The sequence below is a fragment of the Littorina saxatilis genome, linkage group LG8, assembly GCF_037325665.1.
Source record: "Littorina saxatilis isolate snail1 linkage group LG8, US_GU_Lsax_2.0, whole genome shotgun sequence".
Lineage (NCBI taxonomy): Eukaryota > Metazoa > Mollusca > Gastropoda > Littorinimorpha > Littorinidae > Littorina > Littorina saxatilis.
Genome location: NC_090252.1, coordinates 73,064,875 through 73,073,259, shown reverse-complemented (window position 1 = coordinate 73,073,259; position 8,385 = coordinate 73,064,875).

The following is an 8,385-nucleotide window of genomic DNA, read 5'->3' as shown; positions in this document are numbered from 1 at the left end:
TGCCCTGCGCTGCACGCTTTTGGCAACATACGTATCAAGTTCAGCCTATAGAAAATTATTGGACGTTGCATGCACGTATTTGTACAGAATAATAACGGTTGAGATTATTACAGTGGAAGATGTTGCATAACGTGTATCCCACCAATATTTGATAACATAAAATGAGGATTAGAGAAAACAATAAGTGCGATTATTGTTGAAATATTGATTTTATTGAAAATGTGTTTTGGAATTGTACAAAGATGACAAATGTTTTAATAAATGTTCAGAATTATACATTTATACATATTGGCCAAAACATTGTTTTGAGTGAATGCGATGTCCTTTTTGGTTATAAAGTTAATAAAAATAATCATATTGAAAACAAGCAAATAAATCACATTGTCAGTAAGTACTGGTCTCACATGACTGATGTGAACCAGTTGATTGGCTAATGGCGATGCGCTTAAATCTGTTCGCGCACTCTTGGAGTGCGCTAACTTTTCCACAGAGCGTATTCTTACGCCCTTTGCCAAAGCGAGACTGTACTCTCATCCTCAGAATTAATTAATGACATGTAGCTTATATTCTCCACTTTACCAACAAATAACCATACATTTCCTGCGGCTCAAAGCAGAAGTGTTTTTTTTTTCTGACAGATCGCAGGCGCCTGTGCCACAGTGAATCCCACTGATCTAAAAATAGAAGCGGCTGTGTCTCTTCCACAATGGTCTCTTCTCGTTTTGACTTGCAAATATTCTTCTCATATGCCGTGTTAGTGGCATGTAGCTTAATAACCACATTACCAAATAATGAGTTTGTATAAAATTCTCAGCGGCAAACACAAAACACAAGTGTTATTCCGATAACGTACCAGCTAGACCAGCATTTGGAAGTCGACTCTGTTATAGTAGACTACACTGAAATACGACTGCATCTGTTTAGTAAATGAATGGTTTCCGAATTATTATATCAAGGCAACAACAATCGGAATCGAAAACGTGTAGGGTTAAGAACGTTCTTACCATTTATAAAACTTATTACCAGCCTGCCTCATGCGTGCAGACGAACATTTTTTGTTTTTAAAATGAGACTGCAGTGCAGTGGTTTGATTGCCCTAGCCGCCTAGCAGACGACATAAACCCCGCAGGAAATTAACATGTTGGGCAAATGTGAACAAACAAACGATGGGGATATAATACGTGTAGAGTTCAGAGCATTCTTACCGTTCATATATAGTACCAGACTCCCCGATGAGTGAAGATACAACACGAGAAACATACCACATTTACTTTGAAAATGTGCTAACCGTAGCCTTGGAGTCAATTCAAGGGACAACACTCTGCACAGTCAATCTGTCGAAGCTCGATGAAGGTTTCGAATCGCAAATAACTAAGAGCACAGTCCTTTCTCTGAGTTTAAATGAGGTCTGTATGAAAGATCATCACTTTTTAGCTTAACGCTACTCTGGAATTTACCAACATAAATTAAAACAAGAGTTTGCGTGTGACGAAAGCACGACACACTTGATAAGACAGCCCACACAAAAGTAGATCTGACACAAACCTGACCACACAGTTACGCCTATTCAAATGCGCGTAGCAAAATGTGCGTTTTGAATCTTCTTTTTTCTCTGGTGGTACTGACAATAATCGTTATTGAAACAATCCCAGTGCACTAAGGGATTTATAGAGCAAATCTCGAAAATAGTTATTGAACTCAGCGCGCTATGCGCTTCGTTCAATAATGAATTTTCTCGATTTGCTCTATAAATCCCTTAGTGCACTGGGATGTCTCAATAACTTTAATTATATTGATTGCAACAATAAATATCGAACAGGTTCACCAGAGGATTACAACACGCTTATCTAAACCATACTGACTCACCTGTTTCAATGTTGAGATCGACCAATGCAAAGGACACATTGACTGTTGACTTTGATGACTAGTAAACGCTTAGCAACAGAATGGCTGAGCTACCGTCCTTTCCTCTATAATGACTCCTTTCCCTTCCCCTCCTCTGTCTGTGTGTATCTGTCTTATTGTCTCTGTCTCTGTCTCTGTCGGTCTCTGAGATGACTCCTTTCCCTTCCCCTCCTCTGTCGTATTGTCTTATAGTCTTATTATTTGTGTTTCTGCATGTTTCTCTCTGTGTCTCTGTCTCTCTCTGTGACAAGAAATGAACTTTGTCCAAACACTTCAGGACCCTACGTGAAGTATGTTACACTGCACTTGAGATTGCCACAAGTTCTCAAACGTCGTATAGTTGTGTTCTTTTATTCTACGTCGCCCGTCTTCGCAGCAACAGAAAACAACTCGTCAAATTGAGTTCGAGGATTTATTCAGCATTCAATACATACAACTGCACAACGTAGCAGAACTCAAATAGAAGCTTTTTTAACATTCAAATCGCGCTGGCATATATAGTAAATACTCAATCTCGAGAATATTCCAGACCGAACACGATACAACTACATTATACGAGCCGTGCATGGACTAAACTAGCGACATTCTCTTATGACGTACATCAAAAGCGCCGACACACTTAATCCGAACGAACGCCACGAACTCACGACTAAAACAGCATGGTAAACAACTTGTTTTGACAGGACTAGAAAGTTCACCTGCATTCTCGTCCAAGCATAAATATTGTGTTTACAAAATATAATATCGGTACTTTCCCACAAAGTACAAATAAGTCAACTACATGCAACACACAAAACTGAACCAAAGCTCAGCAACGGCAGCGTTTCCTAACATTACCCCCAACACCAGAAGAAATTTACCTAATTTCTTTCAATCATTGAAACGCTACCTGTACACATATTATGTATACATAACAGATTGAAATCCAGGTATGTACATTAGTCTGTTGGAGAATGAACACCGTTTTACTCAAATACTCGGCTGAGAAAATCTGCTCCAACATTGTCTGAACCTTTGATCGATTCCACTCGCATATCAAAGTTCTGCAAGTACATCACCCACCTCATGATACGATTATTCACAAACTTCGCAGAGTTCAGGTAGGTGAGGGGTTTATGATCAGTCTGAAGCACGAATTTCACCCCTTGGAGGTAGAGTTCAAATTTCTTGATTCCCCACACGATGGCTAAACACTCTTTCTCCATGGTCGAGTAGTTCTTCTCGGCTCCTGACAGCTTCTTGCTGGCATAGCTGACCGGAAACGGTTTACCTCCATGCTCTTGCATCAGCATGGCGCCGATCCCTTCGTCCGATGCGTCTGTACGCAAGATGAACTCTTTGGCAGTATCAGGAAGGCGTAGCACCGGGTCTCGTGACATCAGGTCGCGCACGGTCTGGTATGCCTTCTCCTGAGCTGGTCCCCAAAGTATTCGGTTGGGGCATCCTTTTCGGGTCATGTCCGACAAAGGCGCCGTTATGGCGGCGAAGTTTGGAATGAACTCTCTGTAGTACCCAGCCAATCCAAGGAAGGATCGCACCTGCTTCTTGGTTTCAGGACGTGGCGCATTGAGGATCTTGGTGACGTTTTCCAACAAAAGCCCCTTTTGACCTTCCTTCAGTGAATGACCTTTGAAGTCAACGTTGTCGGTCCCCAAAATGCACTTGCTGGGTCTCACGGTCAGATTAGCTTTTGTCAGGCGGGAAAACAGTTCCTTCAAATTCTCCAGATGCTCCGTAAAGGTCTCCGTGTGGACTAGCAGATCATCCCAGTAGTACACAACATTCTTCATTCCTTTGAGCATTTTTCGCATTCCCCTCTTCAGGGTAGCACCACTGTTCACCATGCCAAAAGGCATCCGCAGGCACTCATACGTTCCGTCTGGAGTTGCAAAGGCGGTCTTTGGTATGTCCTCTTCGCGCACAGGAATCTGCCAATATCCCTTGCTGAGATCGATCTTTGAGAAGATCTTACTGCCAGTCAACCGTCGGAACAGATCAGCCGCCGTCGGCATTGGTTCAGGGTCAAACACGGTGATCTTATTCACTTTCCTGAAGTCAATGCATACCCTGTTTGTACCGTCTTTCTTCTTGACAACAACAACGGGAGATGAGTAAGGGGATGATGACTCACGGATGACCCCCATCTTCAACATGCTGTCGATGTCCTTCTTCAAGGATTCCCGAGCCTGAAACGGGATAGGGTATGGTTTTGAACGAACAGGAACGTCAGATGTGAGGTGGACTTCATGTTCGACCAAGGACGTAGAGCCTGGAACATCAGAGAACCTATGGGTGAAGTCGCCCATAAAATCATGCAGCTCCTTCTGCTGGTCTTCTGTCAGGTCAGGTCCTAACTTGACGTCATCCACTCCCTCTTTCTTGTGGAGGTCTCCCAACTCCAGTAGTTCCTCACCGTCGAACTCGTCTAGTTCAGCTGGTTCTTCCGCACTTGCTGTGACCTGTACTGCTTCCGGAAGTCTCTCCACATACAGTTTCAGGAGGTTAGCGTGGTAGATCTTGGACTTCTTGCCGACATTCACCTTGCAGTCGTTGATCCCTACCACGGCCTCAACCTCGTATGGGGCTTTCCACTGCATCAGTAGTTTGTTGTGATCAGTGGGAAGCAGTATCAGCACTTTGTTACCTGGTGTAAACTTCCTGTTTACGGCTTTGCGGTCGTAGTAGTGCTTTCCGCTATCCTGAGACTTTCTCAAGTTTTCTCTCGCAATCTCGAGAGTCTCCTCCAGTTTCTCTCGCAACTCGAACACGTACTGGTAACTGTTCTTCACTTCAGGTGTGTCCACATCTTTCGTCCACAATTCCTTTAGTATCTGCATCGGGCCTCTCACGGTCCGCCCGTACATCAGCTCGAACGGGGAGAATCCAGTGGACTCTTGTGGCACCTCCCTGTATGCAAACAGCAAGGCATTGATGTAGCGATGCCACTGCCTTGGCTGCTCACTGCATAGTTTCTTCAGCGTGGACTTCAGCGTCGCATTGAATTTTTCGACCAGCCCATTGCACATCGGGTGATAGGGTGTCGTAGTCAAGTGACGAATGCTCAGCAGCCTGTTGACCTCTTCCATGCATTCAGAGACAAACTGTGTCCCCAGGTCTGTGAGGATCTCTTCAGGAACCCCAATTCTGCTGAAAATGTCCACAAGTGCCTCGGCAACAGTCTCGGTGTCAATTTTCTTCAGAGGCACGGCTTCTGGGTACCTGGTTGCATAGTCTACCAGGGTCAGTACCCAACGATGACCCGCTTCACTTGGCGGTTTGATCTCGCCGATGAGGTCAATGGCCACCCTCTTGAAAGGTCGGTCGATCAAAGGCATCTTCTGCAACGGTACTTTCGGGACCCTTCCTCGAGGTATGGTTTTCTGGCAAATATCGCACGATCGGCAGAATCGAGTCACATCTGCATGCAGTCCTGGCCAGTAAAACGCAGCCTGGATTCTGTCCGATGTCTTCTTGACACCCAGGTGACCTCCCATAATAGAGTCATGGGCCACCTCCATCACCTGGCGCCTAAGTGGTTGAGGCACCAGAACTTGACGTAATGGCTTCCCACCGTTGACTCTCGCGTGCTGGAACACTCTGTACAGGATCTTGGCCTTCACTTCAAATTGCACAGTGCCTTCGCCCTTAGTCATCTCCTTGACAGGACGACTCCTGTACTTTGTCAAGGTCAAATCAGCTTCCTGTAGCTGAATCAGCCGATCCCTGTCCACGACGGCAGTTCCAGAACTGTTGGTGACCCTGAGTGGCGTAGTTGTTTTGTCCTTCTTTGCCTGGGCTCTGGTCGTCACAGCGCTTACAACCTGCGGCTGGTCGCGGCGATGCACAGTTGCTCTGTCATCTCGTAACAGTTCGCTGATATCTTCATTCGCGAATGGCAGTGGGTCTTCCTCCTCAACAGCAGGCTGAGCTGCGCCCATTCTCCATTCGACATCAGGGTCATCAGGACGTCTCGCACCCCCAATGTTCCCAATTAATAGATCGTACAAGGGCTTCTTCAGGCAGACGGCCTCAACTTCTCCGGTGAAGTATGGAGTATCGATCTGGATTTTTACCACTGGTGCCCTCACGCATTTGCTGTCAGCCATGAGCGTCCACTTGAAGTCACCAGTGAACTTCTCTGTTGGCACCAGATCCTCTTTGACAATGACTCCATTGCAGCCCGAATCTCTGAGAACAGTCACTTCCTGCTTCTCAACAAATCCCTTCGACACGGGCATGTTCGACACTGACACAGCTGCGCTGGCGACGACAGAGATTGACTTGCCATTGGCGAGTAGAAGCTGGCCATCAGAAATACATTCTTCCACGTCCGATGGTGTAGCCACTTGCTCGGCAGCCCTTGGAAGTATGACGCTGCTCGCACATACTTGTTGGTTCGAGCCACTCGTTTGCCTCTTGTCGTAATATCTCCGTCGATGTTCTTGCGCTTTGTCATTGACATGTCCGTTATTTTTCTTTTGGGGACAGTTGGCGACTCGGTGGCCCTTGGCATTGCAATGGAAACACGTTATGTTCTGCCCTTCATTGGATGATGGTGCGGACTCAGTTTGTCCCTTGGCAGGTTGGTTTCCCTGGTTCCCGCTCTTCTGGAAAGGTTTTGATGACTTTGACGTCCCCAGGGTCCTTCCATGAGCAATGAGATAACGCTCAGCAGCATCAGTAATGTCCTTCAAACCCCGCAGTTTTTGCTCTTCCAAGCGGGTCGCCAGGTCCTTCGGGCAGGCATTAAGGAACTGCTCCTTCACGATCAAGTCCCGCAGACTCTCGTATGACTGCTCTTCACCTGATAACTCCACCCACTTCTGCAGGTATGACGACAGGCGCTCCACAAACTGGCTCGGTGTCTCTCCAGACAATGGCTGGCATTCGCGGAAGCGTTGACGGTAGCCCCTTTCAGTGAAGTTGTAGCAACGCAACAGAGCTTCCTTCAGTACATCATAGTCTCTGGCGTCATCGTTTGAGAGTCTAGTGTAGACCTCAAGTGCTGCCCCAGTCAAATGTGCGCTGAGTTGAATCGCCCAGTCGTCGCGCTGCCATCTAGCACTCTCAGCGAACCTCTCGAATCTTGCAAGGTAGCAGTCGATCTGGTCCTTCCCGTCAGTGAATGCTGGAAGTTTCGGTGCCCTGTGTAACATTTGCTGCTGGTTATCTCTTTGGCGTGGTGCCTCGTGCTCATTTTGAACACGCACCATTTCTGTCTGAAGCTCTAAGCGCTTCGTCTCCATTTCTATCTGGAGCTCCAAGCGTTTCAGCTCAATTTGCCTTTCTTCACGCTGTGCTTCTCTTTCTCTTTCTTCACGCTCACGCTGCGCTTGTCGTTCTTCACGCTCACGCTGCGCTTGTCTTTCTTCACGATGCGCTTGTCTTTCTTTTTCTTCTCGCTCACGCTGCGCTTGTCTTTCTTTTTCTTCTCGCTCACGCTGCGCTTGTCTTTCTTCACGCTGCGCCAGCAGTCGTGTCTGGGACTCGACGAACTCCGTCAACTGCTTGCCTTTTAGTCCCAGTTCAATTCCTTTTGCCCAGAACTTAGCCATTCTGGTCTTTTCCGGTGCGTTCGTCTGTATTCTTTCACAGCCCCGAACGTAGACGAATGTAGTCTTCTAAAGAACACAGTCTCTACTGCACCTCCGATGCTTCTCTCGTCGCTGTTCACCTTCGTAGACGCAGGCTGCCACCCTCCTCGTCTAACGTGACGGCGCACTCTGCTCACGATACGTACACGACGTACCTCAGTCGTATTTCGTAGTATTAATGCACTAGCTCCGCGACGAAGTCCGTCTCGTCCAAACGGCAGCTAACCTCTGTAATCCCGATACACTCCGGCGTCGCTCACCGTATCGAGCTGCGGCGATTACCAAACTCTTCCCACAGTCACACCGAATCCACGGTTCCGTAGTCTCAATACTGATAATCCTACGGCAAACTAGCAGCACAAACGTTTTTAAGACCAGATATACGTCTTTTCTCATGAAGTATAAATAAACATCTGTTGTCGCTAGAATGGTTGTTAAAACCAACAACCGGTGCTTTTTAACAATGTATTATTATTTTTATATACACTGATTCTTTCGAATGCAGTGTATGTCAATGGGCATGGCACTTACAACTTTGTTGCGTCAGTGCAATCTACTCTATAATTCTTAACTCATGTCAAATGAACTTACATTTTTCATTTAAGCAATGTATTGTATGCAAATTAATGATATGTTCTTACTTTCATTTCTATTATAATCATGTAGCAGTAGTTTGTTTTCTTTACTTGCTTATTCTTTAGCAATTTTAGACTAGTCCCTCTTTAGGGCGAGGGCCAGATGTAAAAAAGCAGATCACTGCTTACTCTATTACCCTCGTAAAATAAAGAATTGTTCTTGTTCTTGTTCTTGTTCTCTTTCTCTCTCTTTCTCTCTCTCTCTTTCTCTCTCTCTCTTTCTCTCTCTTTCTCTCTCTCTCTTTCTCTCT